The sequence below is a fragment of the Heteronotia binoei genome, chromosome 2, assembly GCF_032191835.1.
Source record: "Heteronotia binoei isolate CCM8104 ecotype False Entrance Well chromosome 2, APGP_CSIRO_Hbin_v1, whole genome shotgun sequence".
Classification (NCBI taxonomy): Eukaryota; Metazoa; Chordata; class Lepidosauria; order Squamata; family Gekkonidae; genus Heteronotia; species Heteronotia binoei.
The window spans coordinates 125,818,636-125,843,583 of record NC_083224.1 but is presented as its reverse complement, the minus strand read 5'-3'; the positions used below and the strand labels follow the sequence as shown (position 1 = coordinate 125,843,583).

At 43.5% G+C, this 24,948-nt stretch overlaps 1 protein-coding gene across 2 annotated transcripts in view; it reads left to right on the top strand.

Moving 5' to 3' along the window:
- The window catches only part of GNG12 (G protein subunit gamma 12), a 55,494-nt gene continuing 30,546 nt past the window's right edge, over positions 1-24,948 (top strand). The window contains exons 1-2 of one of the 2 annotated variants that reach the window (XM_060231992.1): positions 1-239; positions 24,475-24,588. The gene's annotated coding sequence lies outside the window, so the exon portion shown is untranslated. The remainder of the gene's footprint in view (positions 240-24,474; positions 24,589-24,948) is intronic. The other variant, XM_060231994.1, reaches the window with a different exon arrangement.

Below are 24,948 nucleotides of genomic sequence, written 5' to 3'. Positions count from 1 at the left end.
GGCGCTGGGCGGGCGAATCGAGCTCAGTCCTGGCCCAACAAGCATCGTCGCCTTCCCCGCCCGGGGCCAGGCGGAGCCAACAGTAGGAGGAGGAGGAGGAGAGGGGGGGGGGTGAGAGGTCGGCCAGCTCCGGTCGCCCATAGAGACAGAGGAGTCCCGAGTTGTGAGGGCGGCGGCGACCGAAGCAGGGACGAGAGAAACCAAGGAAGGAGTTCTCGGCGCCCGCCTGGCCACCGACGGTGAGTGCGACTGCCCAGCGCGGAAGAAGCACCCTAGACCAGCTGAAGCCGTGGGAAGGGCCCGAGAGTAGAAGGAATTGCCCTTCCTCCTTCTCGCCCCAGCGCTGTCCCGCCTCCCGGCATCGCGATGGCGGCTGGAGAACAACGATAGCTCCTTAAGCTGCCACCCCTGGGCTTTTCTTGCTACTCGTTGGCATGCCTCGGTTTGGCAGAGAGGATTCCTTGCTCCTTCCCTCTCTCCACCGTGAGGAGTGAGGTGTGGCTGTTCTGTGTAGCACCTCTTGGGCTAGGCCCATGTTCTTTGCCCTAAGCAGCAGCCCCCTGACACCCTCCCGGATGGAGGGGTGTTTGCCCTGCCCCTTTAAAAGTGTGTCTTTTTGAGCCAAGTAGAGATGTTCATGCTTGTGATTACGCAAAGGTGAATGTGATGCTTGGTTATGGAGCAGCGAGTTAAGGGCGTGGTGTAAGGTTGCCGCCAGATGTCCCTGCTTGCCTTGAAGGATCGTCTCTTATTCAGCACGAGTTCTGGCGCAATGTTGTACTCGCATCCATCAAATCTAGTATCGAAGATCAGTGCAACCTTATGGGAATTTAGGAAAAAGCAGAAAGTTGAGGACCTCATTTATTCCAGTTCAAGAGTAGTTTGTTTACAAAGTCTTCTTAAAACTCTTGACTACATTATCTCATGAGTAGGGTACTGCAGGATGCCCCCCCCCCAAGGTATATGCTAAATAATGGCTTTTGCTTGTGGTGAGCAGAATGGCAGGAATAGCACCTAAGGAGGTGGTGAGCTGCCACCCCCCCACCCACTGGCAGTCTTCAAACAGCAACAGATTGAACACTTGTCAAGGATGCTTTAGACTGATTCTGCAGTGAGTAAGGGTTTGGACTAGATGGCCTTTATGGACTCTTCCAATTCTATTATTATATGTTGCTGTTGCATATGGTATTTGGTAAATTGGGGCCACCTACCCCAGACTGCACTTGTAGCTGCTTTTTAACCATAATTTAGTGATTCTGATGATTCCTTCAACATTACTTGGGTGGCTTAAGTGTCCACTTTCTGGTTGATAATCAGTAGTGCTGGCTTGGGACATCCTCTGCCCATGAACTTACTTTTGCTGGGGGTTCCATCCAGTCACACTGTGACTCAAAGTGAATAAATACTCTGTAAGTAAACACTCTGACCCTGTGCACCATGGGGTAGGAATTGTGCATGAAGAGCCACTGAAGATTTCTGGTCAGCACAGTGGTGTGGTGTGCATGAATCTTCTACTGGGAGGTGAATCCCAGAATTTGTCAGTGAAAGCAAGGACCTATTGCAGATATGTGGGAAGAGAACAATCCTAAACACAGGGTGTGTAGTGAGATTTTCTTTGGTTTCTTCTGAAGCTATTTTTGTGTTTAACTTTTTCCAGATCCTTGTATAAAAGAGGACTCCCCGTATAACCTACCTTGATGCTGTTACAAGTTCTTTTTTTTCTTTTAAGGAAGTAATTCTTTCACTTTGAAAGTAATATGACTATAGGCTCTTAGCTAACAATGCTAAGCTTTCAACAGCTGATGTTTGCATTTTTGTCCAAAGAGAGCAGAATGTCTGAACAGTCATTTGGTCTGCAAATTTTGGCATTTGTTCACTAGGTAGCTATAATTCACTATTCCCATTAATGCTGCCTCCCCTTTGCCTGATTACTCTGCACATGCCACCAAACTCAGATAGAGAAAGAGAAGGGTGTCTCTTGCAGTGGGTACTGAAGCAGGCAGAATCATCTGACAGCTTCTGCCTTATCTAAAACTTAGTCCAATGAGAGAAATTCCCCCTTTCCTTTCTTGACTTTGGAAGTTGAAGAGGGATCTCTCATATTGTATTTCTGCTTCACATTCAGTGCAATATGCGGGTCTTCTCCCTTCTCCCAAGGTAAGAGAAGAGAGTGATTTCTCACATTGTGCTGAGCAGGGGCCTTTGCTGCTGGCAAGTGGGTTTGTGAAGGCCTTATGATGGGCGAGCCTAGTCACAAGTAAAAATGACAGGAGAACGTAAGAAGTTATTAAGCATGTTCTGTCATGTTTAATGTTAGGCTTGTTTGCTGTGGTAATAAAACACCAGAGCAAAATCTTGCAGAATTGGATTAAACTCTGTAATCTCTCTTGTTTTTCTTGTTTATTAGCCATTTCAGACCAACATTTTCTCATTACTTTTAAGACCAGAATTTTCTGATTTAATATGTTTTTGCTTTGTAAAAATGTAATTGTAAGTTCTCGATTTGAACAGGTCTTTCAGCTGGCATGAAAATGTCTTCTTTTTTTAAAATGTGACAGCTTGTAGGTTTGTTCCCCCCCCACCCCAAATTCAGCTGCAGAAACAAAAGTATTCATGAAATAAGGGTGAGTTAAAGTTAGCATTGTTTTCCTTTAGCAAATATTGTGTTTGGGTTTTTTTTGTGAAACTCTTCTAGTAATGTAATTTTTGCTTTAAAAGTTTTTGCTTTGAACTAATGCTCTAGAACAGGGGTGGCCAACAGTAGCTCTCCAGATGTTTTTTGCCTACAATTCCCGTCAGCCCCAGCCAGCATGGCCAATGTCTGGGGCTGATGGGAGTTGTAGGCAAAAAATATCTGGAGAGCTACTGTTGGCCACCCCTGCTCTAGAATAAGGTCATCATAACAAACACACAGTATTTAAAAAACATTTTCATGTTATTTTTAAAGTCTTTATGACTTTAGAAAATTGTTCGACAATATTCAATAGACTTATTTTTCTATGATGAAAATGTTTTTTTAAAAAATTTCCATGTGATGCAACTATATAAGTGGCAATTTGGATATCATAAGTGTCTTTGTTTTAGTGTTAGCTCTTTCACTTTGGTGACAAAATCAGTTGAAGTTGGGGAGGGACGGTGGCTCAGTGGTAGAGCATCTGCTTGGTAAGCAGAAGGTCCCAGGTTCAATCCCTGGCATCTCCAAAAAAGAGTCCAGGCAAATAGGTGTGAAAAACCTCAGCTTGAGACCCTGGAGAGCCACTGCCAGTCTGAGAAGACAATACTGACTTTGATGGACCAAGGGTCTGATTCAGTATAAGGCAGCTTCATATGTTCATGTTCAAGTTCTTGTTACTCTAGCAAGCCATTATCCAGAAGTTTAGGCCTATGTTATAATTTGAGGGAAAATGAATCTTATAATTTTAATAATAATAATAATAAAATTTTATTTGTACCCCGCCCTCCCCGCCAAGGCAGGCTCAGGGCGGCTTACAGGCATGGCAAAGCCATTGAACAATAAAACAGTTATACACTTCAATAAAATTACAATTTACTATTAAATTTTTACATAATCTAAAAACAGTCTAAAAACAGTCTAAAATATCTCTACTCGATTATTATCTCAGTTATTAATATTTGTGATGGCGTGATGTTTATTTCAAGCTCCATCTTGAAAAGCTAGCCGGAAGAGGGCGGTTTTGCACGCCCTACGGAATTGACTAAGGTCCCGTAGGGCCCGCACCTCTTCCGGCAGCTGGTTCCACCATTGGGGTGCTTTTATAGGGAAGGCCTGTTCTCTAGTAATTTTTAGTTTGGCCTCCTTTGGCCCAGGTACTTCTAGGAGGTTTTGTGAGCTAGATCGTAGTGCTCTCTGGGGAACATATGGAGAGAGGCGGTCCCTAAGGTAGACAGGTCCTCGGCCATATAGGGCTTTAAAGGTAATAACCAGCACCGTGTAACGAACTCGGTAAACAATTGGCAGCCAATGCAGCTCCCGCAGCCTAGCCTGCACATATTCCCACCGGGGTAGGCCCAATAGCAGTCTGGCTGCTGCGTTCTGCACTAGCTGCAGTTTCCGGGTTCGGCACAGGGGCAGCCCCATGTAGAGGGCATTACAGTAGTCTAGCCTCGAGGTGACCGTTGCATGGATCACTGTTGCCAGGTCACTGCTCTCCAGGAAGGGAGCCAACTGCCTCGCCTGCCTAAAATGAAAGAAGGCGGATTTGGCAGTGGCTGCCACCTGGGCCTCCATTGTCAGGGAAGACTCCAGTAGCACTCCCAAGCTCCTGACCCTGCGCACTGGTACCAGTGACGCACCATCAAAAGCAGGAAGGGAGATCCCTCCATCCGGAGCACCGCGTCCCAGGCACAGGACCTCCCTCTTCGCTGGATTCAATTTCAGCCCACTCGACCTGATCCAATCTGCTATGGCTTGCAGCGCCTGGTCCAAATTTATAGGAACATCGACAGCCCGGCCGCCCATCAATAGATAGAGCTGGGTGTCATCAGCGTACTGGTGGCACCCCAGCCCATACCTCCGGGCAATCTGGGCAAGGGGGCGCATGTAGATGTTAAATAACATCGGGGAGAGAACTGCTCCCTGAGGCACCCCACAATTAAGTAGGTGCCTCCGGGACAGCTCCCCCCCAATTGCCACCCTTTGTCCCCGACCCTCCAGGAAAGAGGAAAGCCACTGCAAGGCTAACCCCTGAATCCAGAGCCAGTTTGGTGTAGTGGTTAAGTGTGCGGACTCTTATCTGGGAGAACCGGGTTTGATTCCCCACTCCTCCACTTGCACCTGCTGGCATGGCCTTGGGTCAGCCATAGCTTTGACAGAGGTTGTCCTTGAAAGGGCAGCTGCTGTGAGAGCCCTCTCCAGCCCCACCCACCTCACAGGGTGTCTGTTGTGGGGGAGGAAGGTAAAGGAGATTGTGAGCCGCTCTGAGACTCTTCGGAGTGGAGGGCGGGATATAAATCCAATATCTTCTTCTTCATCCCTGAGTCGTAACATAATTTTGTTATGAATAAGACTTTTATGCCACATCAGGACTTGAAGAATTCATATTCTGATGTGTATTAGGGAGGTGAATGCCTTTTGGCCGTTCTCCACATTTCCCCCCAATAAGTGGGCATTTTCTTAGCACTCACCTTCATTATTTTGTCACTCTTTTTGTTTCTTCATCTCACCAATTAGAACAATCATCACTGTTGTTATTGCTGTATAAAATATGGCCATGCATATATATATACAGGGTCCTTATTTGAAATTCCTTGAGATTTTATTAGTGAAATTTCCCTCTTCCTATTTCTGCACCAGTTGCAACCTTCATTTTATTTATTTTTGTTTCATTTTGAATTCTTTGGAGACAGGAGGCTTCCCTGTTGTACATCTCTAGTGCAGAGCATTCATATTACTTTTTTGTGTGTGTATGGGGGTATGAAGTAGATTAGAGGCATCAGACCCCTTGGGGGGGAAAGTATTAATTAATTGCAAGACACTCATAATTGAGTCTTACATCTGCAATTGCCCCAATCCAGCATTAGAAGCATGCTATCTTATGCCTATTGCTGGGGTAGAAATCTTGCTTGGGGAGCAAGTTTCACTTTCATGGATTTTTGAAAGAATGGCCAGGTTTAGAACCTTTGATGGTCTTTACTGTTGTTTACATGAATGCTTTCGCACTTAAATACTACAATTGAAAGTGCACGGCCCCTAAACAATTAGATTAGTGTAATAAACAATTGAATCTGTTCATTGTATGGAAAGGCCATGCTCAGTGGTGGAACGTATGTTCTTGGATGGCAGAAGGTCCCAGATTTAGTTCCTGCCAGCAATCTTTGAAGACGTCTGCCAGTCGGAGTAGATAGAACTGTGCAGGATGTACCAGTGGTGTGACTCAGTGTAAATGTATAGGAAAGCGTTTTAGGAATTAAGAGAGTAGGAGCAAAGTTTGGATTTCTTTGGGAGGAGCTGGGTTGGTGTTGGAATGGGTGGGAGATTTTGGTCAAAAAATACAAATTTTTTGTATTGTCTTGTGGCTGTGACTTGTATTCAGGACTCATTTTGTAGCAGGAGCTCCTTTGCATATTAGGCCACACACCCCTGATGTAGCCAATCCTCCAAGAGCTTACAGTAGGCCCTGTAAGCTGGTGGAGGATTGGCTACATCAGGTGTGTACGGCCTAATATGCAAAGGAGCTCCTGCCAGAAAATGAGCCCTGTGTATTAGCTTTTTCCTTGGTTAATTAAAATAGCCTCACAGGTTCATAAATATTTACCAAGTAGTGTGGACAAGGGTGTCAGGCCTGTGTTGCTCATCATCAGTGATCTCACCAGTGCTGTTTTTTAACATTTTTGCTGCCTCATTTTACAAAGCACAGAGGGCTTATAAGAAAAATCTTTATTCATTCAGTAATTGCCTAGTTCAGGGGTGGCCAAGGGTAGCTCTCCAAATGTTTTTTGCCTACAACTCCCATCAGCCCCAGCCAGCATGGCCAATGGCTGGGGCTGATGGGAGTTGTAGGCAAAAACATCAGGAGAGCTACCCTTGGCCACCCCTGGCCTAGTTTGATTACTGCACAATATCCATACATCTTTTCCCTTGTCAGTATTAGGAAATGCAATTCCCCATCCTTTTTAATGGGTCTAATGAAATAATACTTTGTTGACTTTTGCATTAAAATATTTTTAATATTCCAGTTACCATAACTGATGCCCTTGTTGGAGTGGGGAAAAATCTATCTCTTTTTCAACAGCATAACAGAACATTTGGATTTTAGGGAAATGCGGTATTCCCATGATAGAAACTCTGGCTTGAGGAAAGAATTCTGGATGTCTCACAACGGAATAACAACAGTACAATTAGTGTGTGGAGAACATAATCTGGAAATGCCTGACATTAGTCTTGGCATTTTGGTTGACACCAGTGCTTCAGGAGTTCAGAGAGTCTTGAGAATAAAACTAAACTGAAATTAATACCTAGGTGTTTCTATATTACTGTAACATTATATACACTAGGTCTCATATCCTAACCTAAGTGCACGATAGATGTGTATTCACCAAGGTATTTTAGATGATTATTCACAAACTGGAGCATCATTAAAGTTCTCTATCCTTCCAGTGAATAGACCACAGGTTGCATGTAACTTGATGGTATATAGTGCTATGGAAGACTAAGTTTAACAGCTAGTTTTTATTGTTTGTGTTACTTTAAGCTTTTTGCAAATTGATTCCATGTCATCATACCAAGAAGTCATGCCATTGGTCCATCTTTCTGTCTCATCTGTTGGCAGTGGCTGTACAAGCTATCAGGAAGATAAAGTAACTTGCTCCCTGACATCTGTTAACTGATAAGTCTAGAGACAGAACATGGCACTTTGCAAAGCATACCTCAGCTACTATCAATGCCCTGTTTGATCTCTGGAATGGAGAATGACCCAGGCAACTGACACAACTGCACCTGGGGACCCTCTGTTAGGTCAAAAAGCATGGGTAGCCCCTTGGTTAATGAAGGGTTGAAGCCGCCCGGAGCCTGCTTCGGCGGGGGAGGGCGGGATACAAATAAAATTTTACCTTACCTTACCTTACAATGAAAAGACAGGGGAGACAACTAGAGTGATGATGGAGAAGAACTTGGGACGAATCTGAAAAGCCTTGGGCCTTTATTTGAAAGCTATTCTATGGCAGTGATGGTGGCAAAGAAACAATATTTTGCCACTGCATTGCATCAGACGCTACATTAGCAGCAATTGGATCAGATGGTCCCAGAGTGCCAATTTGTTTAGTTGTGTGGGATTCAGCTCGTCTAGTCTGAAGATGTGGACAGGATTCTTGGAAGCTTGAGACTTATCACCTGTTTGTACAACCTTGCCCTTCCAGGCTGCTTAAATCTTCTAGAGGGACTAGAGGACTGAGCCCAGGAGACAGCGGATGCCTTCCTGAGAGATGGGATGGTCTTTCCTGCCTTGAAGTGAGCAGTGGTGCATCCTCTCCTAAAGAAACCTACTCTGGGCCCAGGAGAATTGAATAACTACTGCCCTGTTTCAAATGTACCATTCTTGAGCAAGGTGATTGAATGAATGGTCACTGGCCAACTTCAGAGATTCCTGAATGAAGCAGATCCATTGTTTAGATCCATCCCAGACTGGTTTCAGACCTGAGTATGGGATTGAAATGGCTTTGCTTGCCTGGTGGATGACATGCACTGGGAGATAGATGGGGGAGTGTGACACTGTTAGTTCTCATGGACCTCTTGTGGCTTTCAATACCATCAATCATGGTATCGCCTTGCAAGACAGAGATTAGGAATCATTGTTCTGAGGTGGTTCTGGTCCTACTTTGAAAGGTAGGTTTTAGAGTGTGGTGTTGGGGAATGCTTCTCTACCGTTTGGTCTGTAGGGTTCCCCGATTCCCAATACTTTTCAACATATATGTAAAACCACTGTAAAAAACCATATAGAGATTTGGGCTGAGTTGCCATCAATGTGTGGATGACACTCAACTCTACCATCAGATCCCAGGGAAGCTGTGGAAACTGTAAAAACGTATCTGGAGGAAGTTTTGAAATGGGTGAAGCTTAACAAAATGAACCTTAATCCTGACAAAATGGAGATGTTACTGGTGGGGAAGGTTTTGACCCAGGAAATCATTTATCCCCTTTTCTGAATGGGGTTGCACTTTCCTAAAGGAGCAGGTTTATAGCTTCTGGGTGCTCTTGGTCCAGGCCTCCTGTTGGATAAACGTGGCAGTGATGGACACAGGTCCCTTTTACCAACTTCCACTTGTGAACCAACTGCAGTTCTCCTTAGATAGAAAAGATCTTGCCACTGTGGTGCATGCCCTGGTAGCCTCTAGGTTAGAATACTCTGTATGGGGCTGCCATTGAAAACTGTCCAAAAGCTACAGTTTGTACAAATACTGGGGCCAGAATGCTGACTAAAGTGTGTCATAGGGACCATATCACCCCAGTCTTGTTCCATCTACAGTAGCTTCCAGTTTGCTTCTGGGCTCAAATCAGGTTGCTGGTATTGACCTTTAAAGTTTTCTACCACCTGGGACCAACATACCTTAAGGATCAGCCCTTCCATATGAAGCTACCCATATACTCTGATCATCTTTATAGGCCCTGCTTCAGTGGCTGTCAATATCTGAAGCTAAATGGATGGCAGTCTGAAAAAGGGCCTTCTCAGTTGTGGCACCAAAATTTTGGAACTCTCTCTCCAGGAAGATTTGTCTTTCTCCCTCTATCAGTGTACTGTCCAGCAGGTGAAGACTTTGTTTCTTCTGGCATACCCTCAATAACAGTTACTGGCTTTCCTTCCAGTGTTGGTGTATGTATTTAATTGATTTGCTTTACAATTTTAACCATTTTTAATTGCATAGATGTTTTAATTTTTTAAAATGTTTTCTGCCTTGTGGGCCCTGATCATGTGGAAAAGCAGCATCGAAATGTTTTAAACAGCAGGATCACCCAATTTTGCTGCAAAGTTATAGTTAATGTTAATGAAACTTCTGTATGTATCATGGTAACACCTAAAGGCAGCGCTGGAAATGTAGATTCAGCCTTGGTAGCCACTATACATACATATAAATAAGGAATAGGCACTTCTCTTTGATCCTGTTGTGTAAGTTCTTGATGATGATACAAAGCAAAATGCCCACTCAGTAATATCTGGGACTTAGAATCATAGCGTTGGAAGGGATCTCTAGAGTCATCTAGTCCAACCCCCTGCACAATGCAGGAAACTCACAAACACTTTCCCCTAAATTCACAGGATCTTCATTGCTGTCAGATGGCCATCTAGCCTCTGTTTAAAAACCTCCAAGGAAGGAGAACCCACCACCTCCTGAGGAAGCCGTCAGGAAGTTCTTCCTGATGTTGAGCCAGAAACTCTTTTGATTTAATTTCAACCCATTGGTTCTGGTCCTACCTTCCAGGGCCACAGAAAACAATTCCACACTATCCTCTATATGACAGCCCTTCAAGTACTTGAAGATGGTGATCATATCACCTCTCAGCCGCCTCCTCTCCAGGCTAAACATCCCCAGCTCCTTCAATCTTTCCACATAGGACTTGGTCTCCACACCTCTCACCATCTTCGTCGCCCTCGTCTGGACCCATTCCAGCTTGTCTATATCCTTCTTAAAATGTGGTGCCCCAAACTGAACACAATACTCCAGGTGAGGTCTTACCTGAGCAGAGTAAGTGGATGATTTGGGTGCTAACAGTCTTTTCAGGAATGGGGTTATGGGTCAGTCAGTAATGCTTATCTGAGCATGATATCTCTACTTTGCTGAGATATTCATAAGAGGCTTTAGATGGAAAATCTGGTTCCTAATGCTTAATATTTAGTTGGATTTCTAAACTACAGAAAGAAAGCATGTACTCATTTTTGTTGCATTTATTTGCATTTTTCTAGGATTTGTAAAAATTTGCATTATAAGTACATCTCACTTTCATTTGTGAGTTCTACTTTCATTTTTAGCATTAGAAAATTATAGCTCCAGTTGCTGTTTTGTTCTTGTGGTAGCTATATAATGACAATGGCATTATTAAAATGGCTTGCAATGTATAAAAAGTAGTCTTTGCCTCCAGAGAACACAAATAAGCTGTTCATATGAGTTGTTGCTGAAACACTATCTTTTGAGCAAAAAACACAAGTAGTTATGTGCTTTACCGCCCTTCCATTTCATGATCTACCCTTGCTAAACAGGGGTTGCAACATTTAACAGAAAGAGGCTATGCATGATCTTACATTCCGAATTGCTAGTCATTTCTACAGCAAAGCTAAGAAATTCTGTGACTGTTAGTTCCTCTTCCTAAGATTTTCACTTGCCTAAAGCAATAGAGCAGACTGTGTTGATATTCAAGAGAAAATGTAAACTTGGAAAAATCCCCATAGTTTTGCCAAAATGCAAATAAGCAAGTGGAAATTCCCTTTCTAATCACATAGGCAGGGACCGGTTTGCCTTTCTTTATACTACAAAATAGTGGAAATATTAAAGAATAGGAAAGAAAAAACTTTCACAGTTGTTTTATTATAGATTGAGATGTGTATTTACATTCTGAACTCCTATTTACAGGAGGTTTACAATAAGGGCATGTCCACCTTAGCAAATTATGTGGATTATGCTGGTTTACATTGCCAGTGGCACAGGGTAGACAGATTTGCCTATTGGTAGTTTTGGGGAATTTTAACATCCATGCCATATCCACCTGGGATAGCTCAGGACTTCATAGCCATCATAGCCACCATGGGATTATTTCAGTATGCACTTCTTCACCCAAAGGGTGATTAACATGTGGAATTCATTGCCACAGGAGGTGGTGGTAGGGTTGCCAAGTCCAATTAGAGAAAAATCTGGGGACTTTGGGGGTGGAGCCAGGAGACTTTGGGGGTGGAGCCAAGAACAAGGATATGACAAGCATAATTGAATTCCAAGGGAGTTCTGGCCATCACATTTAAAGGGGCAGCACACCTTTTAAAATGCCTTTCTTCCATAGGAAATAATGAAGGATAGGGGCACCATCTTTTGGGGCTCATAGAATTGGACCCTCTGGTCCAATCGTTTTGAAACTTGGGGGGTATTTTGGGGAGAGGCACTAGATGCTATACCAAAAATTTGGTGCCTCTATGTAAAAAAATAGACCCCCTCCCAGAGCCCCCAATACCAACGGATGAATTCCCTATTATTCCCTATGGGAATCGTTCTCCATAGGGAATAATAGAGTGCTCAGTAGACATTTCCCTCCCCCCCCACGCTTTCTAAATGGGGGAGGGCCTCCAAACCCGGGAATCCCCTGCCCCCTTCCTCTCTCTCACACCCAAATACTTACCAGATCTTCTTCCGGAGAACTCTTGCTGTGAAAACGAAAGCAAAAGAAAGGGAGGGGCCGTTCTCCCAAGCCCTTCCTGCTTCCTTCCCAGCCTTAAAGGGGCATACATTTTACAAACGGCTCAGGAGCTCTATAATAACATGAAGCCTACAGGTATGTTCTCCCCCCCCTCCACCCCCCCCCTCCGCTTCCCAATTTTTGAAGAAAGGGAGATGAGGCTGCAAACCCAGGGGTCTCCTGCCAGAGCGGGAGGTTTGGGAAGCCTAGGTGGTGGCGGCCACAAGCATAGCCACCTTCAAGAGGGGTTTGGATAAAAATATGGAGCAGAGGTCCATCAGTGGCTATTAGCCACAGTGTGTGTGTGTGTGTATATAATTTTTTTTGCCACTGTGTGACACAGAGTGTTGGACTGGATGGGCCATTGGGCTGATCTAACATGGCTTCTCTTATGTTCACCTCCCCTGATGAATATAGCAGGTCAAATACTTGATTTAGTTTTTGTTATCCATCTGGGAAGAGTGACCTGGAGAAAGAAATCATATTACTGAAAAACTACCAAGGGCTGGTGGGAGTGATTAAGTGGTCTGCTTTCTGAAAAGTGATAGATCTGAATGACTTGCTGACAGTTCATGGCTAACATTGCAGTTGTATCTGTGTTCACACTTTAGAACCTACTGTATAGTAGCAATGGTAGCAAAGAAAGCTTATGCTGTTCTATCAGCTAGGCCGGTAGCTAACTGGGGGCTCAAGAGGCCTGGACCCCTGATAGTTTTGGGGGGCCCTCACCCCCATCCCAGGGCTTCCCCTCTCTCTCCCCTCCTATGTGATTTAGATCACGCAGGAGGGGTGCCCAGGAGCAGCCACTGCCCATCCCATGCCACTTAAAGGGCCCATCAATCAGCTGATTGGCAGGCTCTAAATTAGCCCTTCCTGCATGCCCCTCCCTGCATGATTTAAATCATGCAGAAGTGGGAGGGAGAGGGCCTCTCCAGCTTCCTGCTCTCACTCATGGCCTCCTCCCCCTGTGACGCCTAACTATAGGGCTGCCACCAGCTCAGTGTAATTTAGTTTTTAGCCATAGAGCTTCATAGTTCCAATAGTAGTGCAGTAGAAACTCTTCAGGGACGGGGAGCTGATCCAGGCAACGGGCATAATTTCCCCTTAAAAGTTGTCTCACACAAGGAAGAGCTTCCTGCTTTTCCAGGCATGATGAAACAGTGGTGACAGAGTAGTATTGGAGGAAAACTCTGTCTGAAACTATTAGAACATGGGCTAGACTCAAGAGTACTCTTTAGATCCTGTGGTGGTAAGGGTGCAAAAGAGTTTACTTTTCTACCACCATTGCATATGCAGAATTCTATCCAGTGATGCTGTTCTGATTGGTAAAGGTCTTGTAGTATACACCCCCTCCCTCCCCCAGAATTAATGAATCACTAGTTGACTGGCTCTGATCATGTGCTGAACACAGAGAGAATCAATCGTTTGAGTAAACTGCACTTCAGTTGCAGGTATAGTAATGAATTTGGCAAAGAATGAAACCCTAAACACAAGTCAGTACGCTTAAGTGGACGTAGAAGGATGTAACTCTGTTTGGGACTATATTGCAAAGCTCCTGTGTGTAATGTTTATATGGATACTTCTCAGTTAATGCAGTCTTCTTATTGAGAGATGTTGGTGTTGCATGAGAAGTTCCTGGTGTTAGACTAACATGCACACCACAGCAGAAGTCTGTCTCTGCAACAGATGAAGAGGGTCACAAGTGGAAACAAGATATAGGATACAAGCTTAAATAAATGAATCAGTTCCTGTTGCATACTGCTCTCCCCTCAGAAATAATGGATCACTAGTTGACTGGCTGTGCTTATATAGTGATTAACACTATAAAACCCATACTCCAAATGATAGTCTTTTTTTAAAAGTAAAAAAACCCAACAACCCAAAATCACCCAATCTGTGGCACCAAGGAATGTTGGTGAGGCTCAGCGTCTCACACCACAATTCTTTTCAGAAAAGAATAATGTCAAAAATGTTGTTCTTGCCAGTCTCATAAGGAAAAAAAGCAACCCACATGTCACTGAAATAAGATGCTAGGGAAGTAGCTAAGTGTCTCAATTCTTACAACGAGCAGAACCCACAAAAACACCTAAGATGGAGCTTATTCATGATGTACTGGTATTGTATGGGAGGAAACAGGAACATTACTCTTGAAGGGTAGCTGTGGATCTTGAGGCTGTGGATGTAAGCCAGTTGCAGTATAGGCTTCAGGCTGCAGACAGGAGAACTCAGGTGCCCCAGATCCCCTTCTCTCTTGCTTCCTGAGCTTTTCTTTGGGGAAGTGACATTAGCATCTGTACCAATTTCTTGCCATGTCTGTCTGGCTGCCTTGTTACTGGCTTGCCATTTTGGTTATCTTGAATTCTCTATTTTGACATTGGTTCTATTCAGCTCGCAACAGTGTCCTTTGGCTTCATTTCTCCAATTCAAAATTGATTCTGTTAGACTTTCTGCATTGGCCTGGGGTTTTGCTGGGATTCTGTGGTTTGACATTGGTTCTGTTTGTGTTCGTTTGGTGTAGTAGTCAAATGCACAGACTCTTATCTGGGAGAACTGGGTTTGAGTCCCCGCTCTTCTGTATGCAGCTGCTGATGTGACCTTGAGTCAGTCACAAGTTTTCACAGAGCTGTTCCTCTCAAGAGCAGTTTCTGTCAGAGCTCTCTCAACTCCACCCACCTCACAGGGTGTCTGTTGTGAGGATGGGAAGGGAAGGCATATTGCAAGCCACTCTTAGACTCCTTTGGGTAGTGAAGGGTGGGGTATAAATCCAATCTCTCCTCCTCCTGCTCCTGCTCCTTTTCCTCCTTCTCCTACTTCGCATTTTGGAGGCTTTTGGCCAGTGGCTTCCTTTGTGTGTGACTTTTTGCTTACCTGCCATGGAAAAACATAGCATTTCCCCCATAGGAAACAATGATGACAAGTAGGATGGCTTATTTGCAGGTCTGTAAAATTGGACCCCTTATCCTAAATTACTAGAAACCGGAGGGGGTGGACTTTAGTAGACAGGCAAGACTAGGTTTCCTGTCATTGTCTTGAAAAATAGCCACTCTACCACCCTGAAAAGAGTCCCACATGGGGAATAATGGACCCCTAACATTTCAGAATCTGAGTGGAGGGGACCCTGAATATGAATTCTGAAACTGTACTGGGGTTCTGAATAACTGGTATACCAGCATGAAAACCATTCTTCAAATCTAAATCTGTACAATACCAATTTTTCATGTGCATATTTCTAGATTGGGCTCTGGAAGGCTGCTGGTCCATCTACCTGTTATAACTTGACAGCAGGGAATTTTATGGATGAATCTAGTATATTAAAGGCTCTAGATATTAGGCCTATGTTTAAATGTTACTGAGACAATCTCAAAAGATCTGCTTTCCACCAAGTATCCAACATTAATAAGATATGTTTAGATTTCTGTGGTCTTCATTGGTTTTCATCTGCAGTTACATGCTACAGTTACATGCAGCCTCATAGCCATCTTCTAAATTTCTAACGTATCATTCTTCAGTATATTAATATTATTTAAATGAGAAGATCATGCAGATGATCATGGGAAAAAAGCAGAAGTTTGGAATGAATGACCAGGACTTTAAAATGATTTAATTTTATGCTACTCTGATAGGGTAAACATATAACTAAATTCTTCTTTTTCAGCTCTATCAGTACCAGATCGATCTCTCAATGGCAGGCCTTTTTCCAATGAAGATTCTACAATAAGTGTGTCTTTATTCTTCATAAATCACTCCACATATCTGGCAGTTTGACTGGTCTGTAGTACAATTTATATTAAAAACTCCCAGGCCACCTCTATTAAAAAGGAGCATCAGTGTTCTTGATGCTACCTCAGGAGTTTGTCCATTCAAATAATTAATTTTTCCCAGGATGTAAGAACAGATAGTTATACTTGGAGGTAAAATCAAGAATACAATCATAGAATATGTAACTTGTTCATTTTTCTAACCAAAGTTTGCCAATACATTAACCATTTTTTATTTCCTTGAATATATTATTATGATTATATTCTATCAAAAGATCATGATTGTAGCATCTAAAGACCTAAATATTAGTTTGTCATTCCATGACATAGAACATCTTAACTAACATGACAAATCAAATCCATTTCTATTTAGATTAACTCACTTTATAACTAAATATTGCTACTAATGTGTATTAGAAATCAGGATATCCTGTCTGTGTAAAGACAGATTTTAGAAACACAACCATAATATATTCTATTCATTTTTTCATTATTTGGATAACAATAGCTAAAGGTTCAGTACCCAAAAGAAGCGACAAAAGTGAGAGAGGACAACCTTGAGTTCTTCTATTAATTTTTTTTTTAATGTTACCATTTATTTGAGAGCCTTGGTGAAGGGGTGTCACACATAAAAGAAAGCTAGTCTTTAACTTTACCCTCTGAATTGAAATTCTCAGTAACCTGATTTCAGTATTTATGTTCCACCTAGGCTTCCCAAACCTCCCGATCTGGCGGGAGACCCCTGGGTTCGCAGCCTCATCTCCCGCTCTTCAAAAATTGGGAAGCGGGGGCTAAGATTTCTAAGATTTTGGGATATGAATTCAATAAAGTGGCAGAGACTTTTCTGCTGGGATTACAAATGGAAAAATTTCCAAAAGAAGACAGAACTTTAATTTGGTACTTGCTCTCAGCTGCTAGGACATTGTATGTGCAGCTGTGGAAGCAAGAAAAAATACCAGAGAAATGGGATTGGATTACAAAAGCTATGTCATGGAGTGAAATGGACAAATTAACAAGAAAACTAAGAGACTATGATTTGGAACTTTTTAAGTTGGAGTGGAAGAAATTCAGAAGATACGTAGAAAAAGAGTGGCAAATAAAAGGACATTGGACAATCTTTGATAATGATTAAGGTTTTTAAAATAAGAATATAATTTTTGGGGGGTTTTTTGTTTTTTTTAATAGTTAAGGGTATCTTTAATATTTGCTTTCTTTAAGTAACTAACACTGGCAGGGGTCAAGTAACGGGGGGAGGGGTGGGGGAAAAGTAAGATATGGGGTAGAAAGGTTTTTCTTTTATTTTAAGCTTTTATAAGTTGTAGATATAGTACTGCTACCATATGTTACTAATAAAAATTGTTTATACCAAACAAAAAAAAGAAAAGAAAAATTGGGAAGCGGGGGGTGGGAGGTGGAGGGGGGGGAGAACATACCTGTAGGCTTCATGTTATTATAGAGCTCCTGAGCCGTTTGTAAAATGTATGCCCCTTTAAGGCTGGGCAGGAAGCAGGAAGGGCTTGGGAGAACGGCCCCTCCCTTTCTTTTGCTTTCGTTTTCACAGCAAGAGTTCTCCGGAAGAAGATCTGGTAAGTATTTGGGTGTGAGAGAGAGGGAGGGGGCAGGGGATTCCCTGGTTTGGAGGCCCTCCCCCCCTTTAGAAAGCGTGGGGGGGGGGAGGGAAATGTCTACTGGGCAGTCTATTATTCCCTATGGAGAACGATTCCCATAGGGAATAATAGGGAATTCATCCGTGGGTATTGGGGGCTCTGGGGGGTCTATTTTTTGAGGTAGAGGCACCAAAGTTTTAGTATAGCATCTAGTGCCTCTCCCCAAAATACCCCCCAAGTTTCAAAACGATTGGACCAGAGGGTCCAATTCTATGAGCCCCAAAAGATGGTGCCCCTATCCTTCATTATTTCCTATGGAAGAAAGGCATTTTAAAAGGTGTGCTGTCCCTTTAAATGTGATGGCCAGAACTCCCTTGGAATTCAATTATGCTTGTCACATCCTTGTTCTTGGCTCCACCCCCAAAGTCTCCTGGCTCCACCCCCAAAGTCTCCTGGCTCCGCCCCCAAAGCCCCCAGATTTTTCTCTAATTGGACTTGGCAACCCTAGTTCCACCCTATCAAAAGCTTTGTCCACATTCAGAAAGAGCCACATTCAGAAAGAGTCACATAACTAATATGACATATTTTCTGTATTACATCAACTATCCTTTTTAATATTTGATAACATTGTTCAATGAATCCTTTTTGGTCTGAGTAAGTAAATGTATTCATAACTTAGTCTGGTCTTCTAGCAAAAATGATCAAAATATATACTCACAGCTTTAGTACAAATGTCTGAAGAATGCACAGTGCACAACATATCAAGGGCCTAGATCAGGGATGTCGAACTCATTCTTTAGGAGGGCCAAGACTGACACAAATGGGACTTTGTGGAGCCAGGCCATGTGTGTCATAAAATGTAATGTGAGGTAGCAGAGATATAAACTTTATAAAGGGCACAGACAAACACAATTAAAGATATTATCTTTAAACTTAAAATATGAAATGCTTAAAAATCTTGTGATAATTTGTTTTAAATGGAAAGGTGGGGAAATAGTGGGATTTGGCAATGCAGTTTTTAAAATAAAACATCAAGAAAAAGCACAAGGATCACAGCAGAAACTAAAAGTATAAAATGCTTTGAGCCTGGGAAAACAATGAAATTGCATTGCAAGTTTCTCTCTCTCCCCACCCCCCTGGGCCTGTCTACTCAGATTGGCAATGGCTCTCTAGCATAATACTATGTCAGGTCCATTGAGCAGAAACAAGCTGGCTCAAATCAACCCTTTATTGGCAAGGACACAACTCCAGGAAGTCTGAGCTTCAGTTGTCTATATAGGAATACTGAGAGTGAACCGATCTCCACTATATTGAAAGACATTGCAGCGCAGACAAAGCTACAAGGAAAATGTTGAATGGATCTTCCATCAATGTCCCTGGGGCCTATCTATCTGGGCACAGAGACCCTAATGGAAGATCAACTCCATGTTCTCCCTGCACTTTGATGGAAAGTCCGTTCCACATTTCCCTTGCAGCTTTGTCTGTGTTGCAGTCTGCACAGAAAAGACAGCTAACTGAAAGAGCAGGGAATTTTGTCAGCCTCCGAGCTTCAAAGGGTGAGGACAGGGGAGGGGAGGGGGGAGAAAAGAGTCCCAGGGGGCCTGCGGGCCTGACATTTGACATGCCTGGTCTAGATCCTCAAATCACATTTCCCAAGGCACCCAATGAATGCTGAAAGCATGCTGCACCATATAGTGGTAGCAGATTGCAGAGAGGTTGTCAGAGCAATGACCCACACCATCGTAGGTTAGAAGTCTAGCAACAGACATTGGTTTCCTTGGAAGAAACTGGACGGGTGCCCTCAGGAACCGGTGAAAGGGAATGTGGCAACCCCAAGCCCCCAGGAAGAAGAAATCATATTCATCACTGAGTCGGGAGAGGAATCCTGGGGAGAGGAGCCGGTGGGAAATGGGAGCGACCTGCACTTAGTGGCACCAAGCTGCAGGTCCTGGAGCTAATGGCGCCACTACGGGTGAGAATAACGGGGACTTTATTTGTCATACCACTGACATTAATGAACCCAGGGCTTAAGAGGTTCTTACACGCCAGAGCGTTGCTAGACTCGGGGTGCACTAGGACATAATTACCCTGAAACTGGTCGAGGCATTAGGCCTTCAGACCAGCCCACTGCACCACCCATCCAATTCGAACAAATGGATGGAACAATAATGAAAGGGGAACCATGCACCCACCAAACGCAGGGAATGCCTGTGGAAATAGTAGACCATTGGGACACTGAGATTTTTGTAATCGCCCCCTTGTTATCCTTCGACATAGTACTCAGAGCAGGATGGCTAGCCAAGCATGAACTGGTCATTAAATGGGGTGATCAAATCATTAACTTTAGATATCCTGTGTGTGAGAGACATGGGGGCCCAACCCCCCACCTCTCTGTGAAAAACTATGTCTTATGATAGAAGAAGTGGGATCGATCCCCCGGGAGTACCGGGACCTAAAAGCAGTGTTCAGCGAGGAGGAGACCAACGATCTCCCCCGCAACAGGGATACTGACTGCGCTATAGAACTGATCCAAGACCAGGACCTATCCAAAGAAAAAATTTACTCCATGGGATGGGCCGAGAAAGCCGAACTCAGAAAATTCTTAGATAACAACTTAGAGTGGGGGTACATCCACCCAGCCATAGCTCCCCACGCAGCACCAGTGCTTTTCCACAAGAAAAAGGATGGGGGGGCTCTGGCTTGGTACGGATTTTTGCGGGATTAAGGCAATTTCAGCATCGAAGACGTACCCCATCCCCCTCATCAAAGACCTCCTGAGTACAGCCTCAAGAGGGAAAATATTTACTAAATTAGACTTGAGAGACATGTACTTTAGAGTCTGTATCAAAGAGGGGGTTGAATGGAAAACTTTGTTCAACACTCCCATGGGTCAGTTTGAATACTTGGTGATGCCATTTGGATTACAAGGAACCCCGGGGGTATTTATGAACTTTATCAACAAGGTGCTAAGGAAGTTCTTGTACCAGGGGGTAGTGGTGTACCTGGATGACATCATAATCTATTCAGAGGATCTCCCCTCCCATGTCAAGTTAGTACGGGAAATTCTAGAAATGTTGTATGAACACAAACTGTTTGCCAAACTATTGAAATGTGAATTCCACAAGACGGAAATTGATTACCTGATTACCTAGGATACTGGGTTTTGGGGAAGGGTATAGCAATGGACCCAGGGAAAATACAGGCGGTGCTAGACTGGGAGCCCTCCAAAACCCGCAGACAGCTACAATCCTTCATTGGATTCACAAATTTCTACAGAAATTTTATTCAGGGGTTCACCCACATCATGCTACTCCTCACAGGCCTCCTAAAGACTAAAGGGAAGGGGCCAGAGGCAAAACGTCCTGGAGCAAAGCTCTTGTGGGCAAGCAAATGCCAGGAATCATTCAATCACTTAAAGAGACTGTTCACTAGTGAGCCGATCTTAATTCACCTCAATGAATTAAAAAGCTATGTGGTTCAATGCGACGCCAGTGACGTCACAGTAGGAGGAATTTTAATGCAACCAGATGAGGAGGGGGCCTTCAGACCTTGCGCCTATATCTTCAAGAAATTTTCCCCGGAGCAAAGAAATTGGTCAGTGTGGGAGAAAGAAGCCTTTGCCGTGAAATTTGCATTAGAGACTTGGAAATCCTGGTTAGAGGGTGCTTGGGTCCCTTTTGAAATTTGGACTGATCCCAAAAATTTGGAAGTGCTCAAGGGCTATTGGAAACTAACTGAGAAAGAAATAAGGTGGGCGGGGTTTTTCGCTAAGTTGTCCTGCCTACCTCAGCATAACAGTAAAAAAGAAGTAATTGACTCTTTCATCTCCACATTACATCTGGGAGGGGTAGTTACCAACCGGTCACAAAATCTCCGGCAAGAAACGGAGAATCAATGGGGGATCAAACTCCAAATCAAAGTGGAAAAAGAAAGAAACTCCAAACCTGAGGGATTTGAGCAGGGAGAAGGGGGATTCTGGTACAAAGAAGGGAAGCTGTATGTACCCAAAAATATATGCAAGGAAGTATTACAGAAGTGTCATGATAATAGGACAGCTGGCCACTTTGGCTACGTCAAGTTGTTGCATCTGGTTAATAGACAGTTCTGGTGCCAGTTCATGAAGAGAGACATTTCAGAGTGAGTGGCTTCCTGCCCGATTTGTTTAATGCCAAGTGTAGGGTGGGGGGAACCTCCCGGCCTCCTCCAGCGCTTAGAATCAATCACCTAACCCTGGTCAATGGTGTCTCTGGACTTTAATGTAGAGCTACCACCCTCTCAAGGGAAAACCGTAATGCTGGTAGTAGTGGGCACCTCTAAACAGGCGCATTTTATTCCCTGTTCAAAACTTCCCACAGCCAAAAAACTGGCACACCTATTTTTTCAACACATGGTCCGCCTACATTCATTCCTTGATAAGGTGATTAGCGACAGAGGAGCTCAGTTCGTTGCCAACGTCTGGCGGGAGTTTTGCAAACTAGCTCACATTGAGCAGGGACTTAGTTCTGCCTATTACCCTCAGGCAGACGGGCAGACGGAACGAACCAATGCGGTGCTAGAGCAATATTTACGGTGCTTCATCAACCACCAGCAATCGAATTGGGTGGAATTGCTCCCCTTTGCGGAATATGGATATAATAATAGTGCGCACAGCTCCACTAAAGCTACCCCATTCATGATGGTGAATGGGTATGAGGGGAAACCTTTCCTGTCACTGCTGGGCGGAAAGGCGCCAGAAGCCTTCTCGTCATTTGAGAAACGGTTGGGGAAAGCATGGGGAAATATCCAGGAAAACCTGGAGGTGGCCATAGAAACATACAAAAAACACTGCGATAAATCCCACTCCCCTACTTGGGACTTTAAAGTAGGAGACACAGTGTTCCTGTCAACTAAGAACTTGCCCATTGCCCAACCTTCAAAGAAACTGGCGTACAAATTTGTTGGTCCTTTTCGGATCATGAGGATTATAAATAAAGTGACTGTAGAGTTGGATTTGCCTAAAATGTTTAATGAAATTCACCCAGTTTTCCATTCCAGTTTACTCAGGAAAGATCCTGGAGCAATGTGCTGGCACCCTAGACCGCTGGCCCCGGCCTCTGTAGGGAATAAGAATCACCACAAAGTGGAAGAAATCTTAGATGCTAAAATAAAAAGGGGGGTGCTGTATTTTCTTATTTGTTGGAAGCATTTCCTGCAATCACATGACGAGTGGGTCACCCAAACTGATGTAAAAGCCCCAACCCTGATCAAACAGTTCTATGCTAATTTTCCTCAGAAACCCCGAGGGAGGGCCTAAGGGGGGGCAGTATGTCAAGCACGGCTATTCTCCCCCTAAGATGGCTGAAGTATTGTCAAGTAGGAGCCCTGGTTATTCTCCATTACCTACAAACCCTTTCTCACGTCTCTGTAGCCATTTGGCAAAGGATGTTTATCTAACAGAATTGTCTGGCTGTGTCTCAGTGTCCTAACTCCCCCGTTTCATCCCAGGCACTTCACAAGCCTTATCTTGGTCACGGGTTAGTGTTAGAAGGCTATTGGTAGGTAGAGGAAAATTACTGCTTTGCCCTTTAAACCCCAGATTCCAATAGTGTGTGTTTGTAACTTTATGATACCCTATATAGCATCCTGTCACCTCTGATTCCTCAGTCTTCTCAAAGACAATGTTCTGTATGCAACTTGGAGTTAAATAAAGAAGTTCATTTGAACCTAAACAAAGGACTCTGTTATTGAAATTACTTGTGCTTGACAGGTGGGGCCTTTGTAGTAGTGTACTGTAGTCATGCTCTTGGTTGCTGGAAACCAGGCTGGCAGAACCACATGAGCCCTGCCACATGAGTTTAGCAATATATGCTCACAGTTACTGCAGTCAGGTATAAGCCCTTCAATGGCCATAGTGTTGGTTGTGTGAATATTGTGTGCGACTTTTGTCTCTGTGTTAAAGGGGCAGTTGGGATCAGCTGCCTGTGCTGATGTGTAGGTATCATATGTGCTGCTGCTTCTGTAGTGTTACTTTATGGCCTACACATTTTGGGATGGTCAGTGTAGAGCATATACAGCATTCATAGCCCTGTGTTAATTGGTAAGTACCAAGCTGCTGGATACTTGGTTATGCTAACATGCTGGAGCTGTGAGATTCATGCAATTCCAGAGGGTTTGTGGGTAATGTGGAATACTTAGGGTGATTAAATCTGTGAAAAATAGGTTTAAAATTTCAGATTTCAGATGGTGCTAAGAAAACAAACTTACATTACCTAACATTTGGGAGCTTGGGGTTTTTATTAACAAAGTTGGGTCTTAAGGTTGAACTGCATGTTACGTTTTGTTCTGTAATCACTTTTTAAAACTTTTCCAAATGCAGTTACTGGGTCTACTTTCTGGAGGAGATAATAGTGCAGGGAAGGAGGGGCTCTTTATCCTCCTCCCAAAATTAATCTTCCTTGAGTTGCTTTTACCCCTTCTAGAAGGACAACACAATTTTTTGTAGGAGTAAAGTGGACTGGGTTCAGCATTTTTCAGCAGAATACAATTGAGGAGGAAAGAATGAAAGGGCCCTTTCGCCTCAAAAAAAAAACAGTTCCAGTAACTGAATCTGGGAAAGGAGTATTTTAAAAATTATCATAGAACCAGGCATAGTTTGTCACTCCAATGCTACATCCAGGCATTAGAAATGCTCTAAACTCCAGTATGTTGTGATGTCTAAATTCTGGTACCTTAACAAATGGTGTCCCTCCCTGTTCTGGAATTCTAAACCAAGATCAAACTAGCTGAGAATCCTAATTACCAGTAGAGAAACTTCAATTTGTTATGATATAACCCAGGTCTGAGCTCGTCCTAAACACGTTGAAGTAGAGCCATGCAATCAGGAATGATGGTTTAGAATAGTCATGTATAAAATTTAAAAAAAAATAAAACATGAAAATGGGTTAGTCTTGATTACTCTGCTCTTAATCCCTCCCCCTTTTCACTATCTACCTGAAACAGTCGATTCATTTGCACTTGGTGGTGAAGTTCCAGTTTTGTTCGCTCTTCTAGCTTTATTAACACAATGGGTTCATACAAATATTTCATGACATTATCAAATGATCAAAGATAAGGGTATAATCTCTGCAGTGTTAATTTGTGTTGAAGACAAAACTCATCTGTTCACTGTTCAAAGATCACTGTGCCCTTTCCCTGTATCACTCCAGCTGAACCCAGTATGGTTTCCTTTCTCCCCCAACAGATTTGCCAAAGGCCAAGTACAACAATTGTAGCAGAACAAGAGTTGGAAGCCAGATCACCTGATTCCCAGTTGGTGGTGTAATTGCAAGACTGTTCCTGTCCTTCATACCAGAAGGTAAACATTATGCCAGAGGAGAGCCCATGTTTGCAATTCCAGCCATTACTTACATTTTCCTAGTTAATTCAACTGTTTTGCATTCCGAGATAAGGTACATTGTGCCACCTGAGGGTTCAGGTAGATCTTTCAGAAAAATCTGATTATAACTCTGCAAGGAATTTATCGCTAGCTACTACTGTGACAATTTACCTATCATGCTAGTCTTTGTACATTCCTGCTAAAGGACTGCGTATGTGTGTGGCGCATGTAGTTGGAATCCCATGGGGATCATTCTGATCCCCAAATTATGATTGATGGTTGACTCTATGATGTTTACATTGAACCTAAAAGTTGTTTTCTGTTGACTTGGATCATGCC